Below are 20,720 nucleotides of genomic sequence, written 5' to 3'. Positions count from 1 at the left end.
AGATCAAAGACAATCAGACCGTGGTTCTCACATCACTTCTCTATAGTTGAGGGGAGGCGATGGCCTTATTGTGGTATTATTACTGGACTATTAATCCAGAAACTCAGCTAATATTCTGGGGACCCATGTTCAAATCCTGCCACAGCAGATGGTAGAATTTGAATTCAATAAAAATAGCTGGAATTAAGAATCTACTGATGACCATGAAACTATTGTTGGAAAAATCCATCTGGTTCACTAATGTCATTTTAGGGAAGGAAATATGACATCTGTGACTCCAAATCCACTACAACGTGGTTGACTGTCAGCTGCCCTCTAAGGGCAACTAGGGATGGGACAAAAGATACTTGCCAGCCAGCGATGCCCCATGTCCCACAAATGAATTTTAAATAAGCATGAGGAACCTAACTGGTGTTGTATAAAGAAATTAGATGCATTCCGCCTTCACAGCTGAGATCAATCTGCAACATAAAATGTCAGGATGAAAATCCTTAACATGGGATATAATGTGTACGTAACATTGTGAACAAGCTCAACAGAGCTCAGCTTTGCTGAGTCACCATGTGGTTCGCATGGCGAACTCTCACATACCAAAGGGGATATTCCACATTCATCTGAGCATGGGAACTCACACCATAGAACAGCCTAAAGTCAGATCCAAAGACATCCTGAAAGGCAATCTTGGAGAGTGTGGGTTAGACCCCACTAATTGGGGAAATAAACAGCCCTGAGCAGATCCAAATGTAGAAGTCTTAATTGTCCAGCAATCTTAATATTTGAGGAGGAGAGTCAAGCAAGCATGAAACTAGGCCCATGCCTAGTTACACTCACCCCTTGTTTGGTATGTGGGAAACTGCCATCTGAACCCCATGATCAACTCGGCGAAGGTGAGCTCTAATGGGCATGTCCTCTTTCAGGTACACAACATCTCACATCCCCTTGTTAGGGACCTTGTCCTGCCACTTGATGTTGAGATGGATCTCAGCAGTGAAGGTGGAATGCATTCAATTGCTATCTGTGATGCCTGGAGGTTATCCATGCCTCTCAGCCATAGAGACATGACGTCGGAACGACTGCCTGATAGACTTTGGAAAAAGTCATATTGGACTTCTGTTTCTCTTTCCACACATGCTGCCAGAGTTTTTCCAGCATTTTTGTTTTTATTTCAGACTTTGACCTTTGTTTTGAGACAAGCTTCATGCTCTCTCCAAAGCCTATGGGTGAATCTGCCCAATGCTGAGCTTGCTTTTGCCAGGTGATGGGCAATTTTGTCAACCAATGATGCATTTACTATTTTAATTCAGCTGCAACTGTTAACAATCAATTCTTTAATTCAGCTGCTTGTCAGACATAGAACAACTTACACCCTGTAATAATCTAAAACCATTCACTTGTTGAAACAATGAGAGAATGCATTATATTATGTTCACCCAACACCATGTATGTGGCACAGTGGTTAGCACTGCTGCTTCACCGTGCCAGGGACCTGGGTTCAATTCCGGCCTTGGGTGATTGTGTGGAGTTTGCACATTCTCCCTGTGTCTGTGTGGGTTTCCTCCCACAATCCAAAGATGGACAGGTTAGCAGGTTAGGCTGACCAGAGTGTCCTAAGATTGTAGGTTCGGGGATAAATACATGGGGTTACCGGGATAGCGTGTGGGTAAGATGTTCTGTCAGAGGAGAGTCAATAGGATGAATAACCACCTCCTGTGCTGTAGGAATACTGTGATTCCATACTGAGGTGATGTAGGAACATATCAACATAGGAAGAGGAGTTAGACGTTTAGTTCCTCAGCCCTATTCTACCATTCAATTCAGTCATTGTTGATCTGCAACATGACTGCATCCACCTACCCTGCCTCCATATTTGTTTATACCCTTGTCTAACAGACTTGGCCTGACGGGAGCAGAATCTTTTCTTGTGAGTTTTGTAAACAGTCACTGGATTCATTGAGTCAGCTTCTGTCCGGTTTGTGAAGAATGGTGCCCACGTTGGACACTGCAAACAAAAATCACCAATACAGTTCTGCAGAAGGGTGCCTTGGGAGCCAGTACTTCTGAACTAACAGCAAATATCGGTAAATTTTGCCATTTGACTTTGAGTTCTAGGGGTTTTCTGTAAAGAACTTGATGTTAGTACAGCCAGTAAAAGGCACCATCACTCTCAGGAAAACTGACTGCTAGCTGCTGTAAAATGTTTGCAGGATTCGGAGGAGAGTATTTCATGGTTAAACTATAAAAGAACTGTGTCTGTAATCAATCTGGCTTGACTGGGCCTCTCCTGGTAATTGTCTCTTACACTAGCTTTTCAAAGTTTGTACTGTGTGTGGTTATAAATTGTATGAAATGACTGTCACGTGTAATGTCTGACCAACCAAACCTGCGAATATTGTCATTTGGACTTTGGGAACGGTTTGCTTGCCAGATTTTCTCTCAGTATCCTGTTGAACTATAGGGGAGTGGAATGCAAATTCGCAACAGTGCAATTCTCGTTTTGTCTTTCCAAATTGGGTTGTGCCTGAAGAGAATCTTTGGAGCTCCCAACGCAAGAGTGAAGCTTTGTACTTGATCAATCTCGTCACCGCTACTGTTAGCGGGTTGGAGGGAATGAATTAAGAACATCCCATAGTGTGCAAAGATACTGCTGTGCTGGCATCCGCTTCCAATACGTGGGTGTCTTTTGCAGTTACTGGCGGTGTCAAAGCAACCTTGTCAGATTTGCCAAAGCTGGCAGTTAGCAAGATGTACTGCCTTGGTGAATCTGGCAGGTTTGCTGTAATGTTTTCAAGTTGTCCTCAGGCATTTTTGCTGAGTACAGTAACGTAACAAAGGCAGCAATTAAAATTCATGTACCTAAATGTGCGTTTTCTTGTCTTGTGGTCTATTGTTACCATGTGTCAGCCCTGCTTCCTTGGTCATTTTAAATGTTACACCAATAGGTCCTTATGCAAAAGTCTCTTTTTATTGGGAAGCTACAGTGTTTGTTCCAGGATGTGTTGGAAATTCAGTCATTCAAGGACAGAGGCCATGTCCCAGCAATGCAGTAAGTGGAGGTTGAAAGTGTTTTGGCTTGATCTGCTTCTGCTTTACTTTCTAGGTGCAAGGTTAATTCATTTTTATCGATACAACTATAGATTAGTTGTAATTTAAGGAAACATTTGAGACTAAAATTATTGCCTATTGCTAGGAAGAAAGTTATTTGTGGAAAATTATTTTACTGGCACTGTACTAAAATACTGTAAATCTCTTTCAAAGATTTGTGTATTTTTATCCTTTAATTCTTGCAAAAAATTGAAACTAGGTTTTTGTAAATGAAAAGAGGCATGTTTATTTCAATCCATACTCAAATGTTATCACTCAGCTTCTTCACGTTTCCTGCAAACTTGTTCGAGAAAGGGAACCGCAGCAGGACTGCAGTACATGGCTGTCGGAATTATTTATGAGCCCATAAAAATTGTATTGCAACATTAAACGAAATTTGTCAAGAAACTGATGTACGTGAAGCATTATGCAAAAGTTGGAATGTGGTGACCTTATTTTTGCAGTAGTAGACCTTGAGTAGAAATCATCTGGACAGTGCCAAACCCATAGTTTTTTTTAATATATGCCTATTTTTCCTTTGCATTCTTGAATATTGCAAGTCTTTGCTGGAGCTGCAGTTCCATAAGTACTTTAGCATTTGCCATCTTAACATGTTGACATTGTTCCTGGGCTGGCCCTGCCTACGAGTGTTAATAAGCAAGTTAATAAGGGACTTCACAGTTGATCTGCACACTGCCCTCATCTGATATCTGCATTTTACTTAATCAGTGGTCGTTAGTGGCTAATTCTGCCTGATTCTTTTAAATATTTTTTTGATGAGATATGGGTATCTTTGACAAGGCCAGCATTCGCTGCCCATCTCTAATTGTGCTTGAACTGAATGGCTTGCTGGGCCATTTCAGACAGCAGTTAAGAGTCAACCACGTTGCTGTGGGTTTAGAGTCACGGATGGGTTAAGGATGGCAGATTTTCTTTCCTTAAAGAACATCAGTGAACCTGATTTGTTGTCAATTATTTTATTATATTATGATAGTTTTATGGCACCATTATTGAGACAAGCTTTCAATTCTAGAATTTTATTAGTTAATTCAAATTCCACTAGCAGCCATGGGGCTCTTTATTACTGGTTCAGTGATATTACCACTGTGCCACTGTCTCACCTAAAAATTAAGAACACAGGACTTGGAAGCAGGAGCAAGCCTTCAGAGCCATCTCTGCCATTCAATAAGATCATAGTTGATTTGGTTGTGATCTCAACTGCACTATGCCTTGAATAAATTCAGTGACTCAGCCTCCATGCTTTCGGGGGAAGAGAAGTCCACAAACTAATAACCCTCAGAGAGAAAAATGTCTCATCATCTCCGTCTTAAACGTAGCTGTCTTATTTTTAAACTTGTGACCCACAGTTCTAGTCTTTCCTAAAAGCGGAAATATCCTCCTGATATCTGCTCTATCAAATTCCCTCAGAATCTTATACGTTTCAATAAGATCACCTCTCATTTTTCTAAGCTCCAATGGTAGAAGTTTATTTATTGGTATCACAAGTAGGCTTAGATTAACACAGGAATGAAGATACTGTGAAAATCTCCAAGTCACCACATTATAGCACCTGTTCGGGTACACTGAGGGAGAATTTAGCATGGCCAGTGCAGCTAACCAACATGTCTTTTGGACTGTGGGATGAAACTGGAGCACCCGGAGGAAACCTATGCAGACACGGAGAATGTGCACATTCAGCACTTGGGCCTTAGTGATCCAAGCTGGGAATGAACCCAGGTCCCTGGCGCTGTGAGGCAGCAGTGCTAACCCACTGCGCCACCGTGCTGCCCAACTTGTTCAAACTTTCTTCATAAGCCCCTCATCCCAGGAATGAGTCAAGTGAACCTTCTCTGAACTGGTTCGAACAATTATATCTGTTTTCATATAAGGTGATCAAAACTCTTCATGATATTCCAGATGTAGCCCTGTTCAGTTCTAGGTCCCTATTTGCATATTCCAGTCCCCTTGCAATAAATGACACCATTGCATCCCTAAGCACTTGGTGTACCTGCAGAGCATCCTTTTGTGATTTATGCACCAGGATACCCAGACCCTTTTGCAATCTCTAAATCCAACTTTCTAAAGGCACTCAACACTTCCAGTTTTCCAGCATTAGCTGCCTAGCTTCCTTCGCAGCTCTCTTTAAATGCGGTTATGAATTAAGGGCACTTGTGAGAATTGTGTTTTTCCTATGGCCTGTAGCCACTGGGATTGAGGATAAATATCAGCTTATACTTTGAACACGTTCTGTCTGTGCAAAGTCTGCACATTCTCCATGTTCTGCATGGGTTTTCTCTGGGTGCTGAGGTTTCCTCCCACGGTCCAGTGGTGTGCAGGTTGTGTTGATTGGCTATGGTAAATTGCCCATTAGTGTCAGGAGGACTAGCAGGGCAAGTACACAGGGTTAGGATGATCTGATCAGGGTGGGATTGTTGTCGGTGCAGGCTCGATGGGCAAAATGGCCTCCTGCGCTATGGGGATTCTATGATTCTACAACTTTTAAACTCAGAATGATGGGCAATATAAATACAACTTACCTAATATGTATGTGTGTGCACGTGGCGATGCTTTCATTCCATGAAGATAATCTTACTTTATTTTGAGCCTTAGGATTCGTATTAATAGAGGAAGGTTTTGCTGTTATTCATCTCCAATTTTAACGAGTGCTTTTCCTACCACTTTGGGTGCTTTTTGAAAATTAGTGCACTGCACTGTAGGTTTCATGGTTTCTTCTTACGTTGGGCGATCTTTCACAGGACTGTACAATTCATGGCTTAGTTTGCTTGTCCAAATTGTCAGTTCTGAAGCAAGTGTCTTAATCGTTGGTGGAGGGAGCTCCGTCTGCAGTAGTTTTTAAGTGGTTTCTAAAACCCATTTCATAACACTTAGAATCATAGAATCCCCACAGTGCAGAAGGAGGCTATTCGGCCCATTGAGTCTGCATTGACCACAATCCCACCCAGCTCCTATCCCTGTAGCCCCACGTATTTACTCTGCTAGTCCTTCTGATGCTATGGGTCAATTTACTTTGGCCAATCCCCCTAACCCGCACATCCTTGAACCAATCTCCTGAAGCTAGTGCAACCATTTTTGAAGAAATGACAGAGCATGGAAGAAGGTTACAGCTAGGGTCAACCTTGTTTGTGCCTATTTATTAGGCACCCGTTGTTAGGTAATTAATCAGGACGTATTGAACACGAATATTTCCCACTGCCTCTCTAGGGGGATTGCATTATTGACCGACTTGCTGCAGTTTTCGAGCGTGCTTGGAGAGGGCTGGGTTGGAGGTTTCTGGGATGACGTCAGGTGATACAGTGACAAATCTTCCTCCAACATTGACAAAGTATGTACGAAAACTAAAATAAGAATTCAAAATCTCTGCATTTTTTAGAGCTGGATGGTTTTAATTATATAATCACTCAGGACCTTAATGTGATAGGATTTTTATGACCCTTTTCCTATAAACTGCAAACCCAATAATGCAAATCCTCCTGGTTGGAAGGTTTTGCATCTTATTGAATTCTCCCTTTTAAGTTATTATATCCCACATTTCCAGTCAGCAGCAGTCGTTTGATAACATACAGCTGGTCTGCCACAGAAAGCTAAATAGTGCTTCATTTTCTCAGTGACTAATACCAAATTTCAGAGGAATTACATTTGTGTGTTTGTAGTAATTACTGACCTTGCTGCTTTTTCTGTCCTGGATGCATTTGTTATTGAGAAACCCAGATCAAAGCTCTGTTGCAGGACATGAGCAAGGTAACAAGAATAGAAAAAATTAGATTAATCACAAGTTATTAAGTACAGGCATGTTGGCTTTCATGGATAGCTGATTTTCTTTTTCGCACCGAAGCTATCAAAAGCATTAAACTCCCAAGATGTGAAACTAACTTTCAGAGGGGTATCTCACATTCAGAAGGTCTAAGCTTTGAGCGGGGGATGGGGGGAGTGTGGAGGTGCTTGGCTGAGATAAATCATTGCAGTGTGAAGTCCTTGGGAAGGAAGAATATGAGGAAATGGCACATTGAATATGAATCGCAACAGAAAGTTGCACGGGGGTGGGGTGGTGTCCATAAGACATAGGAGCAGAATTAGGCCACAGGGCCTATCGTGTCTGTTCTGCCATTCAATCATGGCTGGTATTTTTCTCATCTCCATTCTCCTATCTTTTCCCCATAACTCCTGATGTCCTTATTAACCAAGAACCTATCTATCTCTGCCTTAAAGACACTCAATGACCTGGCCTCCACAGCCTTTGCGGCAAAGGGTTCCACAGATTCACCACTTTCTGGCTGAAGAACTACCTCCTCATCTTTGCTTTAAAGGATCGTCCCTTTAGCCTGAGGTTGTATCCTTTGGTTCTAGTTTTTCCTAATAGTGGAAATGCCCTCTCCACGTAAATTTTATCCAGGCCCCGCAGCATCCTGTAAGTTTCAATAAAATCCCCCCTTATCCTTCTAAACTCAAATGAGTACAGACCCAGAGTCCTCAACCATTCCTCGAGGGAAGAGTATATTTTGAAGGTTAGAGCAAGGAAAAAGATTTCACAAGAGCCATAACCATAGTCATCTTGTTGAAATGATGGTATTTTGTGATTAACTGTTTTGATCAAATGGAGTGTAGTATAATGTCAGTGTGTGTGTAATAAGCATTTTTAATTTTCCATATGTTGCAAATTTTAGAGTCAGGCTGTGCGTTGAATACTAACCTGAAGCAGGTACTTTGCATTTGCTTGTACTTTTTCTCTGGTCTGTCCACCAGCTGTGTCCCAGGCTTCTAATAATGTTGCTGTAAATGTGGAAGTTTACAGAAGCATCCACTTTTTTAAAGTTTATTTTTTAGTGTCACAAATAGACTTGCATTAGCACTGCAATAAAATTACTGTGAAAATCCCCTAGTCGCCACACTCCGGTGCCTGTTCAGATACACCGAGGGAGAATTTAGCATGACCGGTGCACCTAACCGGCATGCCTTCCGGACTCTGGGAGGAAGTTGGAACACCGGAGGACACCCAGGCAGACATGGAGAAAATGTGCAGACTCCACACAGTGACCTGAGCCAGGAATCGAACCCGGGTACCTGGCATTGTGACATAGTAGTGCTAATGGGGAATCTGTTGGAGTTTGCACGTTTTCCTCATGTCTGCATGGGTTTCCTCCTGGTGCTCTGGTTTCCTCCCACAGTTCAAAGATGTACAGGTTAGGTTGATTGGCCATGCTAAAATTGCCCCTTAGTCTCCAAAGATGTGTAGGTTAGGGGGAATTATGTGGGGTCACAGGATAAGGTGTGGGTGGGATGCTCCGTCAGAGAGTCGGTGCAGACTCTAGCTCCTTCTGCACTGGGTTTTATGATTCTAATTGGTGAATGAAGTTTCTCTCATGCCCTGTGGGGAAGTGCAAGTGGCATTTTGCCGTTGTTTGACACATAAAACCCATACCTCAACAGTAAGGATTTGTGGTTCCAACAGTTGTCCTGCTGATCTGTGAAAACACCTCGGGCTTGAAATTAAGAATCATAACTATATTCTTTTGGATCCTTCCCTGTAGAGGCGCCTTGTGGGTCCAGCACCTAATAACCTCCCATCCAATTATAAATCACAATAGCTGCACCTTCTAGGGGTAAGATACAAGCTGAAAACGACATATTTTCAGTTTCTTTCTCATTTTTAGCACAAGACTTTCAGATTCAAACTCCATGCCCAGTTTCCTCAGCCTGCAGCTGCAGGATCTGATGTTCAAAGTTACTTCATTGAAATTCTGATGAATTCAGTATTTTACTTCATTTAATTCAAACTTCGCTATTTACTATGCTTAATTCAAAGTTATCAAATAATCCAATTTCTTTAGTGCAAAAAGTTGAATTATCTGTTGTCTCTGCAGGGCAGGATACATGGGCTGTGGAATAGATTGTTCACCTGGGATTGCTTCATCTGTAAATGTTTGCAACGATTTATTGAAGAGCTTTTATGTATGCATGCTAGTAGCCTAGAATAGGTATTGTCTTTTTGAATTCTCACTTAGGGCTTTGTTGTTTGGTTCAGTAATTCTACTCAGTGTGAAAGAAAGAACTTGCATTTAAATACTCTCCATGACCTCAGGACATCCCAAAACTCTTTACAGCCAATAAAGCACTTTGATTTTGAAGTGATGTCAGTGATATCATGTAAAGAATTGTGGTGGTGTCTAGAATAATATTTCCAATTGGTTATCTTCTGAATTGATGCAAGCGTTGTAAGACTGGTCCAGTCACTCTTCAATTTGAATATGCCTCTGTCTAAGTAAGAAGATCAAGTCTGACATTGGAAACTAGAAGTAGGAGTAGGCCATTTGGCTCTTTGAGCCTGCTCTGCCATTCATTTTGATCATGGCAGATCATCAAATTCAATATCCTGATCCCCTCTTTACCCATTCTCCATATCCCTTGATCCCTTTAGCTCCAGGAGCTATGTCTAATTTCTTCTTGAAATCAAGCAATGGTCACAGCTACTTCCTGTGGTAGTGAATTCCACACATTCATGTATGTGGTCTGAAGGTATCTGACAAGCTGTCATTGAGAATCATTCATTGGAATGAATCAAAGTTCTTTGCGTCCAATGAAGTATTCTTGAATTGTGATCACTGTTTTAATGCAGCTAGCACAGCAGACTCATTTTTGAAGAACTGATCCCACCTCAAACAGGATTTGTTCTGAGCCCCACTGTAACTGTATATTTTCTCCATCGGATTCCATTCTTGCCCCAAGTATCAAGCCTCATATGCCTTTGCCTCTGTCTTTAGCAGGCTCCCCCTTCATCAGTGCTGACTTACCCCCAAAGCTGTTGTCCCAATACCATAAGCACAAAATGCTGCAAACACCTGGCAGATGTGAAAACGGCTGTGGAAATAGAAACTGTTAGCATTTCAGGTTGGTGAGATTTCATCAGAATTGGAAAATGTAGAAGATGTGATAGGCTTTAAGTAAGTTTCAGAGACAGGGAAAAAGCAGGTGAGGGGAAAAGTGAACAAAAGGGAAGGTTTGTAATAGGGTGAATGGGAGGAGTGATTAAATGCCAAAAGCAATAATGGTGCGTGGCAAAAGGAGAGAGAGAGCTGGTGGTAAGAGGGCAAGTGAAAAACAGAAAGATGAGTCTGGAAGAGATGACAATGAGAGGAAAAAGAATCAGCACTTGAGAAAATGGGAGCAGTGAAATTGTTGAACTTCATGTTGGATCCTGAAGGTTGTAAAATGCTTCATCATAAGTAGTGCTGTCCCTTGAACTTCTTTGGAACATGTCATAGAATCATAGAACCCCACGGTGCAGAAAGAGGCCCTTCGGCCCATCGAGTCTGCACTGACTACAATCCCACCCAGGCCCTACCCCATATTCCTGCATATTTAGCCACTAATCCCTCTAACCTACGCATCCCAGGACACTAAGGGGCAATTTTAGCATGGCCAATCAACCTTTGAGAGGAAACCAGAGCACCCGGGGGAAACCCACGCAGATACGAGGAGAATGTGCAAAGTCCACACAGACAGTGATCCGAGCCAGAAATCAAACCCAGGTTGCTGGAGCTGTGAAGCAGCAGTGCTAACCACTGTGCTACCGTGCTGCCCTGTAGGTGTGGGAAGACAAGGAGAGGACAGAGAGATTAGAGGCAGATTGGGGTGAAGAATGAATACCAGTGTCACCAGAAGCTTGGAGTCACACTTGCAGGTTGAAGGAAAGTTTGCAGCAAAGAAATCATCCAGGCTGTGTTTGGTTTTCCCCAGGTTACAGGAGACCACACTTCGAACAACGAATACAATATATAGTGCCGGTGGTGGTTCTGCTGTTGCTATCTCCTCTCAACCTATCTTTTGTTTCTTTACTTATCCTTTTATCACTTCCTTTTGCCTTGCACCATCATCCTTTCTGTCACCTCTATCATTCTTCTGCTCTTTGTTACCCTTTTTCTGCCATTGATCTGAAACATTAATTCTATTTCTTTCCCCACAGATGCTGCCTATCCTGCTGAATATCTGTGCATAGTGGGGGTGATTCTCCCATCCCACACTGTGCTAAAAAATTAGCGCGGCGGGCAATGTGCAGGATTTGCACATGTGTTCCCACCCCGATAGTGTCTCCCAGTGCCGGATTTCTGGCGGCATCAATTCCGCGTCAGAAACCAGCATGTGCAGGAATCATTTAAATAAAGCTTTCAATATATTTTAAATACAATTAGCAGGACCGAAACTGAATTCTGCAGGCCTGCTAGCATCTTCCCCCCCCATCCGACAAGAGCGGTTCATTCCAGCAGGGTTTACAGTGGCTCTTGTCTAACGGGGGACCAGCGTCCCAACCCCAGGGGTGGGGAGGTGGCAACCCCGGGCATTGGCACCTTGGCAGTGCCAGCCTGGGCCTCTAGCACTGCCTACCGGGCATGGAACAATGCCAAGGGGGTGGAGCATATGGGGAGGCTAGGGGGAGTCACGTCGCCATTCTACAAACAGGATTGGTGGGGGAAGAAGGGAGGCCAGCAGTTGGGGCTGGCTGGGGGCTGGGATCAACCTGCTTGAGGGGGGCAGCCGGCACTGCAGTTGGGGTAGAGTAACTGTTGTGGTGGGGGGCGGGCGGGTTGGGGTGTCAGGGTTGGGCCCGGGAATGGTCGGGGGAGCCAAGGATCGAGCTGTGAGGGGCTGGCGTTGCGGTGATCGTGGCCAACAGTACAGGGCTGCTGTGCATACGCCAGTCTTGGTGCTGACAGATGGGTGCATGTGCAGTGGGCTGTTCAGTGCCATGCTGCAAGCCCCTCCAGCAGGAATAGACCCCATCCACAGATTTTTAATAATATACGTGCTGGTGACCTCTGCAGTGCACACTGTGCAAGATTCTTCTCTGAACTCCCACTGAAAAAACCAACGTGAATTACATCAGTTTTCACGTGAATATGGTACTTAGAATTTTTTGGAGAGAATTCCGGCCAGTGAATTTATAATTCACATTTTCTGACCTCACGTTGTTCCTTTGGATTAGCTACTGTGCCCCTAAACACATCTTTCCCACCGGTTATTCACTTGTTTTCTGACACATATGGTTGGAACTAAGAACAAGATCAAAAGAGGTTTAATTTGATTCTTTGATCATGTCTTTCCATCCTTCTGCTTGGTGTTTGAAAATTTCCTTTGTGTTAAGTGCAATGAGTTATTTTTGTATAAGTGCTCTGCAAGTGCAATCAAATCGGCTTGATTCAAAGTTGTTTAATTTGGATTATCTGTTAACATGAATTGCCTGTTTGAAAACCTGTGTTGATTTATTAAAATTGTTTGATTCATGCAGCAGATTTTCCTGTTCTGATGTATTGTATTGCCTTGGCACAGCACGCAGTCGTATGTCAGGCAGCAGTGATCACACCTTGTATGTGTGAGACACTGCAGAGCTATTTTAACTTATTATTAAATCAAAGATAATTGAAATTCGAACTTCCTCAAAAATGATCACTTTTGTCAATGTGCTGAAGCTTCCAGCTCTTAGCTGGAGGTTTAATTAAAAGCACTGACTTCAGCGTGCGCAGTGTACATAACCTTTTCACAGACTCTGAACTGCGCATCTGGTTATATGGATCCCTGTCGAACAGACAGGCTCTATACCTACAGCATGCTTTGCGTATGGCTCCCTAGAGAGCGTCTAATGTAGATCTGTAGCTGTAACTGAGACTGATAACGGTTGTAATGCCTCCCTTACGTGGATAACATTCTGTGAATTTTTTAGATAAATACAGATAAAATGTTCAAGTTTCAAAGAATTCTGACTTGGTGATCAGAATAGCTTCTGCGATTGTTGGCATTTGCTTACATTGCTTTCCTGCAACTTATCACGTTACAATCAGTAAGAGCTCCATCAGTTCCAAAGAAGGAGCCTTTATGACTGCATTTTCTTGCCAGCTCAAGACAGGCTGGTGCAGAGGTCTAAAGAATCATAAACCATGTTAATCTTGGAGCACATTTGTAATGGTAAAGAAGTAGCTGCTGAAAAGCTGCGCAATCCTCGTTGTGCTTACTGGAAAATTTAGTGAAATTCCCTACTTTCCTAAGTTTAAAAAAAAGCTAGCATTGATTGCAAATGGGTAATCTTATCAAGGGATTCAGGTGTCAGTGATCTGAAGCCCAAGATAAGATACTAGCTGACTTAAAAGTTCTTTGTAATATATTAATATGTGTGATAGTTTTTTTATTCATTGGGCACTATTGATGAGGTAGGCATTTATTGTATATCCGTAGTTTCCCTGCATACTATTGAGTGGTCCACCAAAGAGGTCAATTAAGAGTCAGCTATATTTGTGTGGGACTGACTGGAGTCGCATGTAAACCAGACCAGGTAAGGATGACACTTTTCCTTTCCTAAATGACATTAATGAAGCCCTTTTGGTTTTTTAACAGTTTGACAACTTTATGCTCACTTTTGCTGGGAGCACTTTTAGATTTTAAACTAAATTCATATTCTCAAAATGCTGAGGTCAGATTTGAACCTTGTCCCCTGGAACATTCATCCAGACTTTTAGATTACTGATCAAATGACATGATCGTTTTGCTACTTATACCAGTATGTGCCCTCAATTCCTGAAGGGACTGACAGATGCTAGGGATGGCATCTTGGCAGTTATCATTTATTGTGTGATTGGTATTGGCAGGCTCTTTGATTATACAATTTGACACTATTTTGCAACAAAATCCCCTTCATGTGGGAGTGTTGCTAGCAGCAACTGAATTATCATCAACAGTGACAATCCCAGTTTTTCTCCCGAGTTCTACAGTCCAAAAGACGTGCTGGTTAGGTGCATTGGCCGTTCTGTATTCTTCCTCAGTGTATCCAAACAGGTGCCACAGTGTGGATCGAGGGGATTTTCACTGTAACTTCACTGTAGTGTTAACATAAGCCTACTTGTGACACTAATCATCAGAAGTTGCATTTGACCCATAAAGTTGTCTTCAATCAGCCGACCATCCATTTATTAAGCATTTTTTTGTTGGGCATGGACCCTAGTCTGCAAAATTTTCCACAACTTTTGTTCACAGCAGCACACTGGATAGCACTGAAGCGTTGCAGTGCCAGGGTCTCAGGCTCGATTCCCAGCTTTGGTCACTGACTATGCTGAGTCTGTACATTCTCCATGTCTGTGTGGGTTTCCTCTGGGTGCTCCAGTTTCCCCTCACAGTCCAAAAAATATGCTAGTTAGGTAGATTGGCCATGCTAAATTCTCTCTGTGTACCCAAACAAACACCAGTGTGTGTTGACAAGGGGATTTCACAGCAACTTCACTGCAGTGTTAATGTGATACTAATAAAATAAACTTTAAATCTGAACACTTTTCTGTCAACATTTACATTGTAAATTGCCATGTCAACATTTCCAGGTAATTTTTTTGCTATGCTGTCTAGATGTAGTTCTGCATATGAAGTGGAAATGTGAAATAAATGTATGCAATTTCCTAACTCCGTCACTCAAATTGTGCAGCAAAAAATAATCTATTTACTAAAACTGACTGTGGGCAATGCCACAGGCATTTTACCACTGTACCAAATAGATTTTTATCATTTGATCTCCTGACCCAAGTGAATAACTCCAGATGAACGTGCCAATAGATCTTTTACTTAACCTCCAAATGTAATTGAATACAAATTCAAGACTTCGAATGCAACATAATTAAGTCCACAGATTTACAATTTTCACACAAAAAGTGGATGGATTTGTACAGCACAATCCCCAAATTGTCATAAAAATCCATAAATCCCCATGTAATAAAAACAGAATTTAATTGAATAAATCACCATAACTCTTTAGGTCTAATTATAAATGGGTACAGTAAGTTAGGTGGTGGCCTGGGACAGCAGCTAAAAATCCCAGATAGCGATTTGATAAGGACAGCATTTGATTTGACCAAACATCATAAAAGTGGTCCTAAATATAAACAACATTATTGAGCCTCATGGGTACTGAGAGCCTGGAGAAATAATAGTTTTTGCATATATGAATGTCAGGACCCTCACCACAATACTTAACCAGGCATGCTAACACTATTTTTAATCCTCCTATACTGCTTATCCTCTGCTCCCCAGTTTTCTTCTGTTTTCTAAAGGCAGAGACACATTGGGCATGCTTTCAGATAGGTGGCTTTTGATGGTTTGCTCGAGTGGCCATTCTTCATGGGTAAGGCTTTCCAACACTGAATGGACCAAAGATCAAATCATCCTGCTCTGTGTATGGATTAATATTACTCCAGGTGGTGTATTCAATGCATGATCCACACTTGAGAATATAACCTGCAGCTGGTAGCCAGAAAGGAATGTTTCATATGTTAATGCATTGTACCTTGACTTTGCACTGCACTCTAGTATAGCCTTCATAGTTCGATTGATTCTCCATGGACTCCTTCCATTTGTTTAAAGGAACTTTTATCACTGTACAGAGTATTCTCTTCATTGAATGCATTGTAAATTGTAAAGCATTGTAAAGGTGAACTCTGTTCTGCCAAAGCTATCTGAAACTTGGCATTGCTTGTATGAGAGAAGCATTAGGTGATAATACATCTCAATCACTGGCAGGCTGGATAAGTTTACAAATCTTTGCTTCACTGCACCCTTAAAGTGCATCAATCATTGAATCGTAGAATCTTGCAACGCAGAAGGAGGACATTCGGCCCATCGAATCTGCACTGACCGCAATCCCACCTAGGGTAGAATAAAAAGTTAGGCATTTTATTCATAAATTAGAGCTACTGTGGAACTACCAGTGTCTTTGAAGCAGGGTGGTGTGCTTTGATTATTAGTCTAATCAATGCCACTACTGATTATTCTATTGATTTATCACTGAACAGTTTAGTCTTCATTTAAAGGATGAATGCTGATGGAAAATTGAAAATGTGGATGAAGAATTTAAAAAAGATGGTAATAATTTTTCTCATTCTGTGAACATGAACATTCACCTATTTCATGTGCACCCTCCGAGCAGTGATGGCAATAAATATGGTCCATTGTTAATATCTTTTGCCGAAAGTTGGCTGTGAAGTGTTCAGTGCTAGTTGGGGTTGAGGGTTGCCCAGAACAGGTTACAATTCATTTCCTTTGTCTGAATGAACCCTAAAGAATCAGGAAAATCACTTTTTATGTTCCAATTACATTTCTTTTTTATCTTCCTCGCATGTGACTACCTCAGTGTTGTTTGGCTAGCCATCCATCTCCTCCCACCTCAGTCTAATCTACTGGTGTTCATGTACTACCTGACAAATATTGCAGGTCGTTAGTTCACTTCTCCATTGCATTATCACATAATGACTCCAAGCCATTCTCCTCTGTGTCTCTGGGGTTCAGTTTGCAGCCAGCTTTGCAGTGAGCTATTGCTAAGACTTGGGCTTAATGGTGATGCCAATTCTCTTTCCCTGGCTGTCTGGTGAGACTGAGCAAGGAAATACTGGTGTGACTTTGAGACTATCCCACAGCACTAATAAAATGGCCACTTAACTATTTGTACTGCGATGTGGATTGTATTATAGCATTCATATATGCAACAGCATTTGTGCGCGTTCTCATTCCATTTGCCTGTGCATTGAATGGCAACTTGTTCTTGAAAATGATCCATCTGGAAGGCATGGCTTAGGACCTTGGCCACGGCTAAATGCTATTGGGTCATGTTGATCCAGTCAGGTTAACAACAGTAAACTTTGTAAACTAAAATAACTGCAAGGGTTTATGTACTCAGGATATTATCCAATCAACATGTCTAACTTCTAAATGATTATATGGCTGCTAAATGTTAGTAATTGCCACGATAGCTTTTAAATGGTTTGAATCTTATTCTTGCAATTTTTTTTGTTCTTCTACCCTCTTCCTTTAGTTCGCTGTTACCTCTGTGCAGATCCTCACTGAGCTGCTGTTCATCCTGTCTAGGTAAATTATATTTACCAGAGCATTAGAGAGCCAGATTATTAATAAAAGTTTAAGTGAGCTGGAAAATTGCTGAACAGCCATAACTGCAGCATATTCTCCAAACCCATTTGGGACAAAATATCTGTCATATCCAGAAAGGTTTAGTGTCTGTCTTTATTCACTAGTGCATACCTATTTGCATGGTACAGTAGGTGTCCCTGCAGCTCTTTCTATTTATAGTTAGGAAGGCTTCCCGGCTCTCACTTTAACAACTTGCACTTGAATAGCATCTTTCATGCAAGAAGCATCCCAAGACCTTTGACTAGGATTGAAATTCAGCAAGCAGCAAATGGGAGCGCAGTTAAGCTATTCATCTTGTGTTTATTTGTGGGAAATGGGGGCGTCGCTGGCTAGCCAGCATTTATTGCCCATCCCTAATTACTTGAGGGCAGTTGAGAGTCAACCACATCGCTGTGACTCTGGAGTCACATGTAGGCCAGGCCAGGTAAGGACAGCAGATTTCCTTCCTTAAAGGACATTAGTGAACCAGATGGGTTTTTCCAACCATGGTTTCATGATCATCAATGGATCGTCGTCAATTCCAAATATTTTTATTGAATTCAAATTCCACCATCTACCATGGCAGGATTCAAACCCAGGTCCCCAGAACATTAGCTGAGTTTCTGCATTAATAGTCTAGCAATAATATCCTCAGGCCATCGCTTAGTGAGGTGACAGGATAAGAGGCAGGTTTTGAGGAAGCTTTTGCAGGTGTAGAAATGGTGGGAAGATTTAAAAAGGTTCCTGCTACATTGATTTGACGTTCTTCCAATAAATAGTGAAGTGCATTGAAAGGATGTACTAGGCTATAAGCTGGAGGAAGACAACAGATATAGGGCTGAAGCAAGATCAAGAGCATTTTGGATTTTCAAAAACCTGACCCTTGTCATTGGTTCTCACTCAATACCACTGTTCTAAAAGCCCCCACTCCAGGGCACTTTTTGGATCCTTACATTCCATTCTTCTCAACTTCCCCCCTTGCCACTCAGCTTCTGTTTGTGCTGAGTGTGTCTTTGCTTCTCTAGAAAGTTTATTGTCAGAATTTTTACTTTTAAAATGAATAATCATATTATATAGCATTTTGCACAATTTAAAACACCTCAGTGCTGAGTGAACTATTTCTTTGAAGGAGTGATATGTTGTGGATAAAGGTGGGTGTACTGTGCTTTGATTTCCAGAAGGCATTTGATAAGGTGCCACATCAAAGGTTACTGCAGAAAATAAAAACTCACAGTATAGGGGTAACATACTGACGGGGATAGGAGAATTGGCTAGCTAGCTGGAAATAGAGTGGCATAAATGGACATTTTTCTGGTTGACAGGATGTAATGAGTAGTGTGCCACAGGGATCAGTGCTGTGGCTTCAACTTTTTACAGTTCGTATAAATGATTTGGATGAAAGGACAGATTGTATGGTTGCGTAATTTGCTGATGACACAAAGATAGCTAGGAGAGTTAATTGTGAAGGGGACATAAGGAAGAGGCACAGGTTAAGTGGGGCAAAGATCTGGCAAATGGTGTATAATGTGGGCAAATGTGAAATTGTCTATTTTGGCGAGAAAAATAGAAAAAAAACTTGCTGTCTAAGTGGTGAGAGCTCTGAGATTTGGATGGATCGTCCTAGTGCACGAATTACAAAAGGCTAGTCTACAGGTAATGTTTTTAAAGTTTATCATTAATATCACAAGTAGGCTTACGTTAACACTGCAATGGAGTTACAGTGAAAATCACCTACTCGCTACACTTCGGCACCTGTTCGGGTACACCAAGGGAGAATTTAGCATGGCCAATGCACCTAACCAGCACTTCTTTCAAACTGCGGGAGGAAATCGGAGCACCCGGAGGAAAGCCATGCAAACACAGGGACAACTTGCAAACTCCACACAGGCAGTCACCCAATGTTGAAATTGAACCTGGGTCCCTGACTCTGTGAGGCAGCAATGCTAACCAGTGCCAGAAAATTAATGGAATTTTATTATTTATTATAATGGTAATTGAGTACAAAAATAGGGAGGTTATGCTTCAGTTATATAGGATAGTGGTGAGACCACATCTGGAGCACTGTGTACAATATTGGCCTCTTTATCTAAGGAAAGATGTAAATGCATTAGCAGCAGTTTAGAGAAGATTTATTTGACTAATACCAGGAATGGGCAGGCATTTTCTTGGGAGGGAAGATTGGACAGGTTAGACTTGTATCCACTAAAGTTTAGAAGAGTAAGAGGTGACTTGATTGAAACCTTTAAGATTCTGAGGGGTCTTGGCAGGATGAATATGGAGAGAATGTTTCTTTTCAAAGAATCTAGAACTAGGGTGTCACTGTTTATAAATAAGGGATCGCGCATTTAAGATAGGGATGAGGAGAAATGTTTTTTGAGTCTTTGAAAGGCTCTGTTTCAAAAGTTGGTGGAAGCAGAAACCTTAAATAATAAGACAAAGCTAGTTAGTTTCTTGATCAACAAAGGTGTGAAAAGTCATCTAGAGGTAGGTAAGGATGTAGAGCTGAAGTTACAGTCAGATCGACCATGATCTTAATAAATGGTCATGGAGGCTTGAGTGGCCAAGTGGTCTACTCCTAATTTGCATGTTCATATGAATGCAATGACTATTGTACAGGCAAGCACATGGCCATCTTGTGGTGGCAAAAAGCAGATGCGTTGGTGGTCATCTTCCAAAGCTTTGTACATTCTGGAATAGTCCTGGCAGATTGGAAGCACGGTGGCACAGTGGTTAGTTATGCTGCCTCACAGCATCAGGGACCTGGGTTTAATTCCGGCCTCGGGTCACTGTGTGGAGTTTGCACATTCTCCCTGTGTCTGTGTGGGTTCCTTCAGGTGCTCTGATTTCCTCCCACATTCCAAAGATGTACAGATGAGGTTAATTGGCCATGTTAAACTGCCCCTTAGTGTCAGGGTAAATGCATGAGGTGACAGGAATAGGGCCTGGGAGGGATTGTTGTCAGTGGAGACATGATGGGCCAAATGGCCTCTTTCTGCACTGTAGGGATTCTATAATTCTATGAGATTGGAGGGCTGTAATTGTAATAGCGCTATTTTAAAGAAAACAGGGAGGCAGAAAATGGGGAAATTACAAACTAGCTAGTTGAACATCAGTAGTAGGTAAAATGCTGGAGTCTGTTACAAAGGATGCAATAATAGCACACTCAGAAAAAAATCAGTGAGATTATAAAAGATCAATATTAATTTACGAAAGGGAAATCATGTTTGACAAAACCACTGCAGTTTTTTTTTAGGGATGTAACTAGTTGAATAGATAAGGGAGAACCAGTGGATATGGTGAATTTGGATATTCAGAAAGTTTTTAATAAAGTCCCTCATGAGAGATAGTGTGCAAAATTAACCGTGCATGGGATTGCTATCAGTGGTACCATTGGTAATCATTTAACATGCGTCTTTTGCTGCATCCAACTGTCAGTGGACAGTTGTGAGTAATTGAGTACCATGTCCATAGTTAGAACATGTCAGTATGTTTGCCAAAGAGTGCCAGGCTGCCATCTTTCCTTTGTCCCAAAAAATGCTTTTTGGTTCAGCTGCCGGCTAAACTTATCAAAGTGCTGTACAATAAATCAGGCACCAAAACACAGTACCGTATGTTACTGTAAGAACTGATGGAGGGTTTGAAAACTGTCTGATGCACTGGAGTGTCGGTAACTCCTGAGGCTTATAATAAAGTTGGAA

The 20,720-nt window shown here is 41.8% G+C and overlaps 1 protein-coding gene across 2 annotated transcripts in view; it reads left to right on the top strand.

Moving 5' to 3' along the window:
- r3hcc1l (R3H domain and coiled-coil containing 1-like) overlaps positions 1-20,720 on the top strand; it is a 169,593-nt gene that overhangs the window by 26,281 nt on the left and 122,592 nt on the right. The window contains exon 1 of one of the 2 annotated variants that reach the window (XM_080205929.1): positions 13,319-13,417. The exons of the other annotated variant lie outside the window; for it this stretch is intronic. The gene's annotated coding sequence lies outside the window, so the exon portion shown is untranslated. Of the gene's footprint in view, positions 1-13,318; positions 13,418-20,720 lie in introns of those variants that run through there. 2 annotated transcript variants of the gene reach the window in all.

The sequence above is a fragment of the Carcharhinus amblyrhynchos genome, chromosome 17 (genome assembly GCF_965287045.1).
Source record: "Carcharhinus amblyrhynchos chromosome 17, sCarAmb.v2.hapA, whole genome shotgun sequence".
NCBI classification, from domain to species: domain Eukaryota; kingdom Metazoa; phylum Chordata; class Chondrichthyes; order Carcharhiniformes; family Carcharhinidae; genus Carcharhinus; species Carcharhinus amblyrhynchos.
Note: the sequence above shows the minus strand (reverse complement) of the source record. Positions and strands in the feature narration are given on the sequence as shown.